The sequence below is a fragment of the Triticum dicoccoides genome, chromosome 7A (genome assembly GCF_002162155.2).
Source record: "Triticum dicoccoides isolate Atlit2015 ecotype Zavitan chromosome 7A, WEW_v2.0, whole genome shotgun sequence".
In the NCBI taxonomy this organism is placed as follows: domain Eukaryota; kingdom Viridiplantae; phylum Streptophyta; class Magnoliopsida; order Poales; family Poaceae; genus Triticum; species Triticum dicoccoides.
In genome coordinates, this window is record NC_041392.1 from 553,670,814 (window position 1) to 553,688,460 (window position 17,647).

The following is a 17,647-nucleotide window of genomic DNA, read 5'->3' on the forward strand; positions in this document are numbered from 1 at the left end:
TTTGGTGAGCTGGTCTTCCAAGAAGCAAAGTTGTGTGTCTCTCTCGTCCACCGAAGCAGAGTATGTAGCCGCCGGTAGTTGTTGTGCACAACTTCTATGGATGAGGCAAACTTTAAAGGATTACGGTGTCATTTGTGACAAAGTGCCTCTTTGGTGTGACAATGAAAGTGCCATCAAGATTTCTCTCAACCCGGTGCAACACTTCAAGATGAAGCATATTGAGATTCGGTATCACTTCATCCGGGATCATATTAGGCGAGGGGAGATCGAGCTCAACTATGTCAACACTCATGATAACCTTGCAGATATCTTCACAAAGCCTTTGGATGAAGCAATATTTCGCGAGTTAAGGCATGAGCTAAATATCATTGATTCGAGCAATGTTGCTTGAACCCTTGCACACCCCACCATACTCAACTTGTTATCTTGTTTAGGTGTAGGCATGGGCATAGGGGGAGTGTTGTTCTTGTTGGGGAATGTAGTAATTTCAAAACATTTCCTACGCACACGCAAGATCATGGTGATGCATAGCAACGAGAGGGGAGAGTGTTGTCTACGTACCCTCGTAGACCGGCAACGGAAGCGTTGACACAACATAGAGGAAGTAGTCGTACGTCTTCCCGATCCGACTGATCCAAGTACCGAACGTACGGCACCTCCGAGTTCTGCACACGTTCAACTCGGTGACGTCCCTCGAGCTCCGATCCAGCAAAGTGTTGAGGGAGAGTTTCGTCAGCACGATGGCGTGATGACGGTGATGATTTTCTACCGACGCAGGGCTTCGCCTAAGCACCGCTACGATATGACCGAGGTGGAATATGGTGAAAGGGGGCACCGCACACGGCTAAGGAACAATCACGAAGATCAACTTGTGTGTCATGGGGTGCCACCTTGCCCCCGTATATAAAGGAGGGAGAGGGGGGGTGCGGCCGGCCCAAGGGGTGCGCCTGGAGGAGTCCTACTCCCACCGGGAGTAGGACTCCCCCTCTTGCCTTGTTGGAAAAGGAAGAGGAAAGGGAGAAAGTGGAAAGGGGGGTGCCCCCCCTTCCTTGTCCTATTCGGACTAGGGGGAGGGGGCGCGCGGCCTGCCCTAGCCGGCCCTCCTCTTCTCCCTTAGGGCCCATGTAGGCCCACTAACCCCCGGGGGGTTCCGGTAACCCCCTGATACTCCGGTAAAATCCCGATTTTACCCGAAACGTTTCCGATATCCAAATATAGGCTTCCAATATATTAATCTTTATGTATCAACCATTTTGAGACTCCTCGTCATGTCCGTGATCACATCCGGGACACCGAACAACCTTCGGTACATCAAAACACAAAAACCCTAATTACGATCGTCACCGAACATTAAGCGTGCGGACCCTACGGGTTCGAGAACTATGTACACATGACCGAGACAAGTCTCCGGTCAATAACCAATAGCGGAACATGGATGCTCATATTGGCTCCTACATATTCTACGAAGATCTTTATCGGTCAGACCGCATAACAATATACGTTGTTCCCTTTGTCATCGGTATGTTACTTGCCCGAGATTCGATCGTCGGTATCTCAATACCTAGTTCAATCTCGTTACCGGCAAGTCTCTTTACTCGTTCCGTAATACATCATCCCACAACTAATTTATTATTTGCAATGCTTGCAAGGCTTGAGTGATGTGCATTACCAAGAGGGCCCAGAGATACCTCTCCGACAATCGGAGTGACAAATCCTAATCTCGAAATACGCCAACCCAACAAATACCTTCGGAGACACCTGTAGAGCACCTTTATAATCACCCAGTTACATTGTGACATTTGGTATCACACAAAGTGTTCCTCCGGTAAACGGGAGTTGCATAATCTCATAGTCATAGGAACATATATAAGTCATGAAGAAAGCAATAGCAACAAATTAAACGATCAAGTGCTAAGCTAACAAAATGGGTCAAGTCAATCACATCATTCTCCTAATGATGTGATCCCATTAATCAAATGACAACTCATGTCTATGGTTAGGAAACATAACCATCTTTGATCAACAAGCTAGTCAAGTAGAGGCATACTAGTGACACTTTGTTTGTCTATGTATTCACACATGTATTATGTTTCCGGTTAATACAATTCTAGCATGACTAATAAACATTTATCATAATATATGGAAATAAATAATAACTTTATTATTGCCTCTAGGGCATATTTCCTTCAGTCTCCCACTTGCACTAGAGTCAATAATCTAGTTCACATTGCCATGTGATTCAATACCAATAGTTCACATCACCATGTGATTAACACCCATATTTCACATCGACATGTGACCAACACCCAAAGGGTTTACTAGAGTCAATAATCTAGTTCACATCGCTATGTGATTAACACCCAAAGAGTACTAAGGTGTGATCATGTTTTGCTTGTGAGAGAAGTTTAGTCAACGGGTCTGCCACATTCAGATCCGTACGTATTTTGCAAATTTCTATGTCAACAATGCTCTGCACGGAGCTACTCTAGCTAATTGCTCCCACTTTCAATATGTATCCAGATTGAGACTTAGAGTCATGTGGATAAGTGTCAAAACTTGCATCGACGTAACCCTTTACGATGAACCTTTTGTCACCTCCATAATCGAGAAACATATCCTTATTCCACTAAGGATAATTTTGACCAATGTCCAGTGATCTACTCCTAGATCACTATTGTACTCCCTTGCCAAACTCAGGGCAGGGTATACAATAGGTCTGGTACACAGCATGGCATACTTTATAGAACCTATGGCTGAGGCATAGGGAATGACTTTCATTCTCTCTCTATCATCTGCCGTGGTTGGGTTTTGAGTCTTACTAAACTTCACACCTTGTAACACAAGCAAGAACTCCTTTTTGACTGTTCCATTTTGAACTACTTCAAAATCTTGTCAAGGTACGTACTCATTGAAAAACTTATCAAGTGTCTTGATATATCTCTATAGGTCTTGATGCTCAATATGTAAGCAGCTTCACCGAGGTCTTTCTTTGATAAACTCCTTTCAAACATTCCTTTATGCTTTGCAGAATAATTCTACATTATCTTCGATCAACAATATGTCATTCACATATACTTATCAGAAATGCTGTAATGCTCCCACTTACTTTCTTGTAAATACAGGCTTCACCGCAAGTCTGTATAAAACTATATGCTTTGATCAACTTATCAAAGCGTATATTCCAAATCCGAGATGCTTGCACCAGTCCATAGATGGATCGCTGGGGTTTTCATATTTTGTTAGTACCTTTAGGATTGACAAAACCTTCTGGTTGCATCATATACAACTCTTCTTTAATAAATCCATTAAGGAATGCAGTTTTGTTTATCCACTTGCTAGATTTCATAAAATGCGGCAATTGCTAACATGATTCGGACAGACTTAAGCATAGATACGAGTGAGAAACTCTCATCGTAGTCAACACCTTGAACTTGTCAAAAACCTTTTTTCGACAATTCTAGCTTTGTAGATACTGACACTACTATCAGCGTTCATCTTCCTCTTGAAGATCCATTTAATATCAATGGCTCACCGATCAATGGGCAAGTCAAAGTCCATACTTTGTTCTCGTACATGGATCTCATCTCAGATTTCATGGCCTTAAGCCATTTCGCGGAATCTGGGCTCATCATCGCTTCCTCATAGTTCGTAGGCTCGTCATGGTCAAGTAACATGACCTCTAGAACAGTATTACCATACCACTCTGGTGCGGGTATCACTCTGGTTTACCTATGAGGTTCGGTAGTAACTTGATCTGAAGTTACATGATCATCATCATTAACTTCCTCACTAATTGGTGTAGTAGTCACAGGAACAGATTTCTGTGACGAACTACTTTCCAATAAGAGAGCAGGTACAGTTACCTCATCAAGTTCTACTTTCCTCCTACTCACTTCTTTCGAGAGAAACTCCTTCTCTAGAAAGGATCCATTCTCAGCAACGAATATCTTGCCTTCGGATCTGTGACAGAAGGTGTACCCAACATTTTCTTTTGGGTATCCTATGAAGACGCACTTCTCCGATTTGGGTTTGAGCTTATCAGGTTGAAATTTTTTCACATAAGCATTGCAACCTCAAACTTTAAGAAACGACAGCTTATGTTTCTTGCCAAACCATAGTTCATACGGCGTAGTCTCAACGGATTTAGATGGTGCCCTATTTAACGTGAATGTAGCTGTCTCTAATGCATAAACCCAAAACGATAGCGGTAAATCAGTAAGAGATGTCATAGATCGCACCATATCTAATAAAGCATGGTTACAACGTTCGGACACACCATTACACTGTGGTGTTCCAGGTGGTGTGAGTAGTGAAACTATTTCACATTGTTTTAACTGAAGGCCAAACTCGTAACTCAAATATTTTACTTCTGCGATCATATCGTAGAAACTTTTATTTTGTTACGATGATTCTCCACTTCACTCTGAAATTCTTTGAACTTTTCAAATGTTTCAGACTTGTGTTTCATCAAGTAGATATACTCATATCTGCTCAAATCATCTGTGAAGATCAGAAAATAATGATACCTGCCGCGAGCTTCAATATTCATCGGACCACATACATCAGTATGCATGATTTCCAACAAATCTGTTGCTTGCTGCATTGTTCAGGAGAACGGAGTCTTAGTCATCTTTCCCATGAGGCATGGTTCACAAGCATCAACTGATTCATAATCAAGTGATTCCAAAAGTCCATCAGCATGGAGTTTCTTCATGCGCTTTATACCAATATGACCTAAACGGCAGTGCCACAAATAAGTTGCACTATCATTATTAACTTTGCATCTTTTGGTTTCAATATTATGAATATGTGTATCACTACGATCGAGATCCAACGAACCATTTTCATTGGGTGTGTAACCATATAAGGTTTTATTCATGTAAATAGAACAACAATTTATTCTCTTACTTAAATGAATAACCGTACTGCAATATACATGATCAAATCATATTCATGCTCAATGCAAACACCAAATAACACTTATTTAGGTTCAACACTAATCCCGAAAGTATAGGGAATGTGCGATGAAGATCATATCAATCTTGGAACTATTTCCAACACACATCGTCACTTCACCCTTAACTAGTTTATGTTCATTCTGCAACTCCCGTTTCGAGTTACTACTCTTAGCAACTAAACCAGTATCAAATACCGAGGGTTTGTTACAAACACTAGTAAAATACACATCAATAATCTGTATATCAAATATACCTTTGTTCACTTTGCCATCCTTCTTATCTGCCAAATACTTGGGGCAGTTCCGCTTCCAGTGACCAGTCCCTTTGCAGTAGAAGCACTTAGTCTCAGGCTTAGGACCAGACTTGGGCTTCTTCACTTGATCAGCAACTTGCTTGCCGTTCTTCTTGAACTTCCCCTTCTTCCCTTTGCCCTTTTCTTGAAACTAGTGGTTTTGTCTTCCATCAACACTTGATATTTTTCGTGATTTCTACCTTTGTTGATTTCAGCATTACGAAGAGCTTGGGAATCATTTCCGTTATCCCTTGCATATCATAATTCATCACAAAGTTCTACTAACTTGGTGATGGTGACTAGAGAATTCTGCCAATCACTATCTTATCTGGAAGATTAACTCCCACTTGATTCAAGCGATTGTAGTACCCAGACAATCTGAGCACATGCTCACTGCTTGAGCTATTCTCCTCCATCTTTTAGCTATAGAACTTGTTGGAGACTTCATATCTCTCAACTCGTGTATTTGCTTGAAATATTAACTTCAACTCCTGGAACATCTCATATGGTCCATGACGTTCAAAACGTCTTTGAAGTCTCGATTCTAAGTCGTTTAAGCATGGTGCACTAAACTATCAAGTAGTCATCATATTGAGCTAGCCAAACATTCATAACGTCTGCATCTGCTCCTGCAATAGGTCTGTCACCTAGCGGTGCATTAAGGACATAATTCTTCTGTGCAGCAATGAGCATAATCCTCAGATCATGGATCCAATCCGCATCATTGCTACTAACATCTTTCAACTTAATTTTCTCTAGGAACATATCAAAAATAAAACAGGGGAGCTAAACGCAAGATATTGATCTACAACATAGATATGCTAATACTACCAGGACTAAGTTCATGATAAATTAAAGTTCAATTAATCATATTACTTAAGAACTCCCACTTAGAAAGATATCCCTCTAATCCTCTAAGTGATCACGTGATCCAAATCAACTAAACCATGTCCGATCATCACGTGAGATGGAGTAGTATCAATGGTGAACATCAATATGTTGATCATATCTACTATATGATTCATGCTCGACCTTGCGGTCTCTGTGTTCCGAGGCCATATCTGTTATATGCTAGGCTCATCAAGTTTAACCTGAGTATTCCGCGTGTGCAACTGTTTTGCACCCGTTGTATTTGAACGTAGAGCCTATCACACCCGATCATCATGTGGTGTCTTAGCACGAAGAACTTTCGAAATGGTGCATACTTAGGGAGAACACTTATACTTTGATAAATTAGTGAGGGATCATCTTATAATGCTACTGTCAATCAAAGCAAGATAAGATGCATAAAAGATAAACATCAGATGCAATCAATATAAGTGATATGATATGGCCATCATCATCTTGTACTTGTGATCTCCATCTCCGAACTACCGTTATGATCACCATCCTCACCGGCACGACACCTTGATCTCCATCGTAGCATCGTTGTCGTCTCGCCAATCTTATGCGTCCACGACTATCGCTACCACTTAGTGATAAAGTAAAGCATTACATCGCAATTGTATTGCATACAATGAAGCGACAACCATATGGCTCCTGCCAGTTGCCCATAACTCGGTTACAAAACATGATCATCTCATACAATAAAATTTAGCATCATGTCTTGACCATATCACATCACAACATGCCCTGCAAAAACAAGTTAGACGTCCTCTACTTTGTTGTTGCAAGTTTTACGTGGCTGCTACGGGCTTAGCAAGAACCGTTCTTACCTACGCATCAAAACCACAATGATAGTTTGTCAAGTTGGTGATGTTTTAACCTTCGCAAGGACCGGGCGTAGCCACACTTGGTTCAACTAAAGTTGGAGAAACTGACACCCGCCAGCCACCTGTGCGCAAAGCATGTCGGTAGAACCAGTCTCGTGTAAGCGTACGCGTAATGTCGGTCCGGGCCGCTTCATCCAACAATACTGCCAAACCAAAGTATGACATGTTGGTAAGCAGTATGACCGATATCGCCCACAACTCACTTGTGTTCTACTCATGCATAACATCAACGCATAAAACCTAGGCTTGGATGCCACTGTTGGGGAACGTAGTAATTTCAAAAAAAAAAATCCTACGACCACGCAAGATCATGGTGATGCATAGCAACGAGAGGGGAGAGTGTTGTCTGCGTACCCTGGTAACCGGCAATGGAAACGTTGACACAACATAGAGGAAGTAGTCGTACGTCTTCCCGATCTGACCGATCCAAGTACCGAACGTACGGCACCTCCGAGTTCTGCACACGTTCAACTCGGTGACGTCCCTCGAGCTCCGATCCGGCAAAGTGTTGAGGGAGAGTTTCGTCAGCACGCCGGCTTGATGACGGTGATGATGTTCTACCGACGCAGGGCTTCGCCTAAGCATCGCTACGATATGACCGAGGTGGAATATGGTGAAAGGGGGCACCGCACACGGCTAAGGAACGATCACGAAGATCAACTTGTGTGTCATGGGGTGCCCCCTTGCCCCCGTATATAAAGGAAGGAGAGGGGGAGGTGCGGCCGGCCCAAGGGGTGCGCCTGGAGGAGTCCTACTCCCACCTGGAGTAGGACTCCCCCCTCTTGCCTTGTTGGAAAAGGAAGGGGAAAGGGAGAAAGAGGAAAGGGGGGCGCCGCCCCCCCTTCCTTGTCCTATTCGGACTAGGGGGGAGGGGGCACGCGGTCTACCCTGTCCGGCCCTCCTCTTCTCCCTTAGGGCCCATGTAGGCCCAATAACCCCCGGGGGTGTTCCGGTAACCCCCCGGTACTCCGGTAAAATCCCGATTTCACCCGGAACGTTTCCGATATCCAAATATAGGCTTCCAATATATCAATCGTTATGTCTCAACCATTTCGAGACTCCTCATCATGTCCGTGATCACATCCGGGACACCGAACAACCTTCGGTACATCAAAACACAAAAACCCTAATTACGATCGTCACCGAACTTTAAGCGTGCGGACCCTGCGGGTTCGAGAACTATGTAGACATGACCGAGACACGTCTCCGGTCAATAACCAATAGCGGAACCTGGATGCTCATATTGGCTCCTACATATTCTATGAAGATCTTTATCGGTCAGACCGCATAACAATATACGTTGTTCCCTTTGTCATTGGTATGTTACTTTCCCGAGATTCGATCGTCGGTATCTTTATACCTAGTTCAATCTCGTTACCGGCAAGTCTCTTTACTCGTTCCGTAATACATCATCCCACAACTAACTTATTAGTTGAAATGCTTGCAAGGCTTGAGTGATGTGCATTACTGAGAGGGCCCAGAGATACCTCTTCGACAATCGGAGTGACAAATCCTAATCTCGAAATACGCCAACCCAACAAATACCTTCGGAGACACCTGTAGAGCACCTTTATAATCACCCAGTTACGTTGTGACGTTTGGTAGCACACAAAGTGTTCCTCCGGTAAACGGGAGTTGCATAATCTCATAGTCATAGGAACATATATAAGTCATGAAGAAAGAAATAGCAACAAACTAAATGATCAAGTGCTAAGCTAACAGAATGGATCAAGTCAATCACATCATTCTCCTAATGATGTGATCCCGTTAATCAAATGACAACTCATGTCTATGGTTAGGAAACATAACCATCTTTGATCAACGAGCTAGTCAAGTAGAGGCATACTAGTGACACTTTGTTTGTCTATGTATTCACACATGTATTATGTTTCCGGTTAATACAATTCTAGCATGAATAATAAACATTTATCATAATATAAGGAAATAAATAATAACTTTATTATTGCCTTTAGGGCATATTTCCTTCACCGGCCCTCCGCTTCTCCCTTAGGGCCCATGTAGGCCCAATAACCCCCGGGGGGGTTCCGGTAACCCCCCGGTACTCCGGTGAAATCCCGATTTCACCCGGAACGTTTCCGATATCCAAATATAGGCTTCCAATATATCAACCTTTATGTCTCGACCATTTCGAGACTCCTCGTCATGTCTGTGATTACATCCAGGACACCGAACAACCTTCGGTACATCAAAACACAAAAACCTAATTACGATCGTCCCGAACTTTAAGCGTGCGGACCCTACGGGTTCGAGAACTATGTAGACATGACCGAGACACGTCTCCAGTCAATAACCAATAGCAGAACCTGGATGCTCTACGAAGATCTTTATCGGTCAGACCGCATAACAATATATGTTGTTCCCTTTGTCATCGGTATGTTACTTGCCCGAGATTCGATCGTCGGTATCTCAATACCTAGTTCAATCTCATTACCGGCAAGTCTCTTTACTCGTTCCGTAATACATCATCCCGCAACTAACTTATTAGTTGCAATGCTTGAGTGCTGTGCATTACCGAGAGGGCCCAGAGATACCTCTCCGACAATCGGAGTGACAAATCCTAATCTCGAAATACGCCAACCCAACAAATACCTTCGGAGACACCTGTAGAGCACCTTTATAATCACCCAGTTACGTTGTGACGTTTGGTATCACACAAAGTGTTCCTCCGGTAAACGGGAGTTGCATAATCTCATAGTCATAGGAACATATATAAGCCATGAAGAAAGCAATAGCAACAAACAAAACGATCAAGTGCTAAGCTAACAAAATGGGTCAAGTCAATCACATCATTCTCCTAATGATGTGATCATGTTAATCAAATGACAACTCATGTCTATTGTTAGGAAACATAACCATCTTTGATCAACGAGCTAGTCAAGTAGAGGCATACTAGTGACACTTTGTTTGTCTATGTATTCACACATGTATTATGTTTCCGGTTAATACAATTCTAGCATGAATAATAAACATTTATCATGATATAAGGAAATAAATAATAACTTTATTATTGCCTCTAGGGCATATTTCCTCTAGTCTCCCACTTGCACTAGAGTCAATAATATAGTTCACATCACCATGTGATTTAATACCAATAGTTCACATCACCATGTGATTAACACCCATATTTCACATCGACATATGACCAACACCCAAAGGGTTTACTAGAGTCAATAATCTAGTTCACATCGCTATGTGATTAACACCCAAAGAGTACTAAGGTGTGATCATGTTTTGCTTGTGAGAGAAGTTTAGTCAACGAGTCTGCCACATTCAGATCCGTACGTATTTTGCAAATTTCTATGTCAACAATGCTCTGCATGGAGCTACTCTAGCTAATTGCTCCCACTTTCAATATGTATCCAGATTGAGACTTAGAGTCATGTGGATCAGTGTCAAAACTTGCATCGACGTAACCCTTTACGACGAACCTTTTGTCACCTCCATAATCAAGAAACATATCCTTATTCCACTAAGGATAATTTTGACCAATGTCCAGTGATCTACTCCTAGATCACTATTGTACTCCCTTGCCAAACTCAGGGAAGGGTATACAATAGGTCTGGTACACAGCATGGTATACTTTATAGAACCTATGGCTGAGGCATAGGGAATGACTTTCATTCTCTCTCTATCTGCTGTAGTGGTCGGGTTTTGAGTCTTACTCAACTTCACACCTTGTAACACAAGCAAGAACTCCTTTTTGACTGTTCCATTTTGAACTACTTCAGAATCTTGTCAAGGTATGTACTCATTGAAAAACTTATCAAGTGTCTTGATCTATCTCTATAGATCTTGATGCTCAATATGTAAGCAGCTTCAGCGAGGTCTTTCTTTGAAAAACTCCTTTCAAACATTCCTTTATGCTTTGCAGAATAATTCTACATTATCTCCGATCAACAATATGTCATTCACATATACTTATCAGAAATGCTGTAATGCTCCCACTTACTTTCTTGTAAATACAGGCTTCATCGCAAGTCTGTATAAAACTATATGCTTTGATCAACTTATCAAAGCATATATTCCAACTCCGAGATGCTTGCACCAGTCCATAGATGGATCGTTGGGGCTTGCATATTTTGTTAGTACCTTTAGGATTGACAAAACCTTCTGGTTGCATCATTTACAACTCTTCTTTAATAAATCCATTAAGGAATGCAGTTTTGTTTATCCACTTGCCAGATTTCATAAAATGCGGCAATTGCTAACATGATTCGGACAGACTTAAGCATAGATACGAGTGAGAAACTCTCATCGTAGTCAACACCTTGAACTTGTCGAAAACCTTTTTTCGACAATTCTAGCTTTGTAGATAGTGACACTACTATCAGCGTTCATCTTCCTCTTGAAGATCCATTTAATATCAATGGCTCACCGATCAATGGGCAAGTCAAAGTCCATACTTTGTTCTCGTACATGGATCTCATCTCAGATTTCATGGCCTTAAGCCATTTCGCAGAATCTGGGCTCATCGTCGCTTCCTCATAGTTCGTAGGCTCGTCATGGTCAAGTAACATGACCTCTAGAACAGGATTACCATACCACTCTAGTGCGGATATCACTCTGGTTTACCTGTGAGGTTCGGTAGTAACTTGATCTGAAGTTACATGATTATCATCATTAGCTTCCTCACTAATTGGTATAGTAGTCATAGGAACAGATTTCTGTGATGAACTACTGGTTGGAAATATGCCCTAGAGGCAATAATAAATTGGTTATTATTATATTTCCTTGTTCATGATAATCGTTTATTATCCATGCTAGAATTATATTGAAAGGAAACTCAGATACATGTGTGCATACATAGACAACACCATGTCCCTAGTAAGCCTCTAGTTGACTAGCTCGTTGATCAATAGATGGTTACGGTTTCCTGACCATGGACATTGGATGTCATTGATAACGGGATCACATCATTAGAAGAATGATGTGATGGACAAGACCCAATCCTAAGCCTAGCACAAGATCATGTAGTTCGTATGCTAAAGCTTTTCTAATGTCAAGTATCATTTCCTTAGACCATGAGATTGTGCAACTCCCGGATACCGTAGGAGTGCTTTGGGTGTGCCAAACGTCACAACGTAACTGGGTGACTATAAAGGTGCACTAAGGGTATCTCCGAAAGTGTCTGTTGGGTTGGCACGAATCGAGACTGGGATTTGTCACTCCGTGTGACGGAGAGGTATCTCTGGGCCCACTCGGTAGGGCATCATCATAATGTGCACAATGTGATCAAGGAGTTGATCACGGGATGATGTGTTACGGAACGAGTAAAGAGACTTGCCGGTAACGAGATTGAACAAGGTATCGGGATACCGACGATCGAATCTCGGGCAAGTATCGTACCGCTAGACAAAGGGAATTGTATACGGGATTGATTAAGTCCTTGACATCGTGGTTCATCCGATGAGATCGTCGTGGAACATGTGGGAGCCAACATGGGTATCCAGATCCCGCTGTTGGTTATTGACCGGAGAGTCATCTCGGTCATGTCTGCATGTCTCCCGAACCCGTAGGGTCTACACACTTAAGGTTCGGTGACGCTAGGGTTATAGAGATATTAGTATGCGGTAACCCGAAAGTTGTTCGGAGTCCCGGATGACATCCCGAACGTCACGAGGAGTTCCGAAATGGTCCAGAGGTAAAGAATTATATATAGTAAGTTCTATTTCGGCCATCGGGACAAGTTTCGGGGTCACCGGTATTGTACCGGGACAACCGGAAGGGTCCCGGGGGTCCACCAGGTGGGGCCACCTGCCCCGGGGGGCCACATGGGCTGTAGGGGGTGCGCCTTGGCCTATATGGGCCAAGGGCACCAGCCCCAAGAGGCCCATGCGCCAAGAGAAGAGGGAAAGGAAGAGTCCTAAAGGGGGAAGGCACCTCCGAGGTGCCTTGGGGAGGAGGGACTCCTCCCCTGGCCGCACCCTTCCTTGGAGGAAGGGCCAAGGCTGCGCCTCCCCCCTCTCCCTTGGCCCTATATATAGTGGGGGGAAGGGAGGGCAGCAAAACCTAAGCCCTGGCGCCTCCCTCTCCCTCCCATGACACATCTCCCTCCTCCCGCAGCGCTTGGCGAAGCCCTGTTGGAATCCCGCTACTTCCACACCACGCCGTCGTGCTGCTGGATCTCCATCAACCTCTCCTCCCCCCTTGCTGGATCAAGAAGGAGGAGACGTCGCTGCTCCGTACGTGTGTTGAACGCGGAGGTGCCGTCCGTTCGGTGCTAGGATCATTGGTGATTTGGATCACGACGAGTACGACTCCATCAACCCCGTTCTCTTGAACGCTTCCGCGCGCGATCTACAAGGGTATGTAGATCCACTCCTCCCTCGTTGCTAGATGTCTCCATAGATAGATCTTGGTGACACGTAGGAAAATTTTGAATTTATGCTACGTTCCCCAACAGTGGCATCATGAGCTAGGTCTATGCGTAGTTTCTATGCACGAGTAGAACACAAAGTAGTTGTGGGCGTTGATTTTGTTCAATATGCTTACCGTTACTAGTCCAATCTTGATTCGGCGGCATTGTGGGATGAAGCGGCCCGGACCGACCTTACACGTACTCTTACGTGAGACTGGTTCCACCGACTGACATGCACTAGTTGCATAAGGTGGCTAGCGGGTGTCTGTCTCTCCCACTTTAGTCGGATCGGATTCGATGAAAAGGGTCCTTATGAAGGGTAAATAGCAATTGGCATATCACATTGTGGTTTTTGCGTAGGTAAGAAACGTTCTTGCTAGAAACCCATAGCAGCCACGTAAAACATGCAAACAACAATTAGAGGACGTCTAACTTGTTTTTGCAGGGTATGCTATGTGATGTGATATGGCCAAAAGGATGTGATGAATGATATATGCGATGTATGAGATTGATCATGTTCTTGTAATAGGAATCACGACTTGCATGTCGATGAGTATGACAACCGGCAGGAGCCATAGGAGTTGTCTTTATTTATTATATGACCTGCGTGTCATTGAACAACGCCATGTAATTACTTTACTTTATTGCTAACCGTTAGCTGTAGTAGTAGAAGTAATAGTTGGCGAGACAACTTCAAGAAGACACGATGATGGAGATCATGATGATGGAGATCATGGTGTCATGCCGGTGACGACAATGATCATGGAGCCCCGAAGATTGAGATCAAAAGGAGCAATATGATATTGGCCATATCATGTCACTATTTGATTGCATGTGATGTTTATCATGTTTTTGCATCTTGTTTACTTAGAACGACGGTAGTAAATAAGATGATCCCTCATAATAATTTCAAGAAAGTGTTCCCCCTAACTGTGCACCGTTGCGACAGTTCGTTGTTTCGAAGCACCACGTGATGATCGGGTGTGATAGATTCTAACGTTCACATACAATGGGTGTAAGACAGATTTACACACGCGAAACACTTAGATTGACTTGACGAGCCTAGCATGTACAGACATGGCCTCGGAACACAAGAGACCGAAAGGTCGAGCATGAGTCGTATGGTAGATACGATCAACATGAAGATGTTCACCGATGATGACTAGTCCGTCTCACGTGATGATCGGACACGGCCTAGTTGACTCGGATCATGTAATCACTTAGATGACTGGAAGGATGTCTGTCTGAGTGGGAGTTCATAAGATGACTTAATTATCCTGAACATAGTCAAAAGGTCTTCGCAAATTATGTCGAAGCTCGCGCTTTAGTTCTACTGTTTAGATATGTTCCTAGAGAAAATTTTAGTTGAAAGTTGATAGTAGCAATTATGCGGACTAGGTCCATAAACTGAGGATTGTCCTCATTGCTTCATAGAAGGCTTATGTCCTTAATGCACCGCTCAGTGTGCTGAACCTTGAACGTCGTCTGTGGATGTTGCGAACATCTGACATACACATTTTGATAACTACGTGATAGTTCAGTTAAACGGTTTAGAGTTGAGGCACCGAAGATGTTTTGAAACATCGCGAAACATATGAGATGTTTCGAGGGCTGAAATTGGGATTTCAGGCTCGTGCCCACGTCAAGAGGTATAAGACCTCTGATGATTTTCTTAGCCTACAAACTAAGGAGAAAAGCTCAATTGTTGTTCTTGTGCTCAGATTGTCTGAGTACAACAATCGCTTGAATCGAGTGGGAGTTGATCTTCCAGATGAAATAGTGATGGTTCTCTGAAGTCATTACCACCAAGCTGCTAGAGCTTCGTGATGAACTATGATATATCAAGGACATATATGATGATCCTTGAGATATTCGTGATGTTTGACACCGCGAAAGTAGAAATCAAGAAGGAGCATCAATTGTTGATGGTTGGTGAAACCACTAGTTTCAAGAAGGGCAAGGGAACAAAGGGATACTTCATGAAACGGCAATTCAGCTGCTGCTCTAGTGAAGAAACCCAAGGTTGAACCCAAACCCGAGACTGAGTGCTTCTGTAATAAGGGGAACAGCCACTGGAGCAGAATTACCCTAGATACTTGGTAGATGAGAAGGCTGGCAAGGTCAATAGAAGTATATTGGATATACATTGTGTTGATGTGTACTTTACTAGTACTCCTAGTAGCACCAGGGTATTAGATACCGGTTCAGTTGCTAAGTGTTAGTAACTCGAAACAAAAGGCTACGGAATAAACGGAGACTAGCTAAAGGTGAGCTGACGGTATGTGTTGGAAGTGTTTCCAGGGTTGATATGATCAAGCATCGCACGCTCCCTCTACCATCGAGATTGGTATTAAAACCTAAATAATTGTTATTTGGTGTTTGCGTTGAAGATAGACATGATTGGATTATGTCTATTGCAATACGGTTATTCATTTAAAGAGAATAATGGTTACTCTATTTATTTGAATAATACCTTCAAATGGTATTACACCTGAAATGAATGGTTTATTGAATCTCGATCGTAGTGATACACATGTTCATGCCAAAAGATAGTAATGATAGTACCACCTACTTGTGGCACTGCCACTTAAGTCATATCGGTATAAAACGCATGAAGAAGCTCCATGTTGATGGATCTTTGGGCTCACTTGTTTTTGAAAGGTTTGAGACATGCGAACCATGTTTATTGGTGTATATGCATGAAGAAACTCCATGCAAATGGACCATTTGGACTCACTTGATTTTGAATCACTTGAGACATGCAAATCATACCACATGGGCAAGATGACTGAAAGCCTCGTTTTCAGTAAAATGGAACTAGAAAGCAACTTGTTGGAAGTAATACATTTTGATGTGTGCAGTCCAATGAGTGCTGAGGCGTGTAGTGGATATCGTTATGTTCTTACTTCACAGATGATTTGAGTAGATGTTGAGTATATTTACTTGATGAATCACGAGTCTGAATTATCGAAAGGTTCAAGTAATTTCAGGGTGAAGTTGAAAGATCATCGTGACAAGAGGATAAAAGATCTATGATATGATCATAGAGATGAATATCTGAATTACGAGTTTGGCACAAAATTAAGACATTGTGGAAATTGTTTCACAACTAATATAGCCTGGAACACCATAGTGTGATGGTGTGTCCGAACATCATAACTGCACCCCACTGGATATGATGCATACCATGATGTCTCTTATCGAATTACCACAATAGTTTATGGGTTAGGCATTAGAGACAACCACATTCACTCTAAAAGGGGCACCACGTAATTCTGATGAGATGACACCGTATGAACTGTGGTTTAGGGAAACCTAAGCTGTCATTTCTTAAAAGTTTGGGGCTGCGACGCTTATGTGAAAAAGTTTCAGGCTGATAAGCTCGAACCCAAAGCGGATAAATGCATCTTCATAGGACACCCAAAACAGTTGGGTATACCTCCTGTCTCAGATCCGAAAGCAATAAGGGATTGTTTCTGGAATCGGGTCCTTTCTCGAGGAAAAGTTTCTCTCGAAAGAATTGAGTGGGAGGGTGGTGGAGACTTGATGAGGTTATTGAACCGTCTCTTCAACTAGTGTGTGGCAGGGCAGAGGAAGTTGTTCCTGTGGCACCTACACCAATTGAAGTGGAAGCTTATGATAGTGATCATGAAACTTCAGATCAAGTCACTACCAAACCTCGTGGGATGACAAGGATGCGTACTACTTCAGAGTGGTACATAATCCTGTCTTGGAAGTCACGTTGCTAGACAACAATGAACCTACGAGCTATGGAGAAGCGATGGTGGGCCCGGATTCCGATAAATGGCTCGAGGCCATAAAATCCGAGAGAGGATCCATGTATGAAAACAAAGTGTAGACTTTGGCAGAACAGCTCGATGGTCGTAAGGCTGTTGAGTGCAGATGGATTTTTAAAGGAAGACGGACAATGATGGTAAATGTCACCATTAAGAAAGCTTGACTTGTCGTTAAGAAATTTCCCGACAAGTTCAAGGAGTTGACTGCAGTGAGACTTTCTCACTCGTAGCGATGCTAAGAGTCTGTTGGAATTATATTAGCAATTACTGCATTATTTGTGAAATCTTGCAGATAGGATGCCAAAAACCATTGTTTCCTCGACGATTTTTTAGGAAAGGTTGTATGTGATACAACCAGAAGGTTTTGTCAATCCTGAAAGATGCTAATAAGTATGCAAAGCTCCAGCAATCCTTCTGAGGACTGGAGTAAGCATCTTGGAGTTAGAATG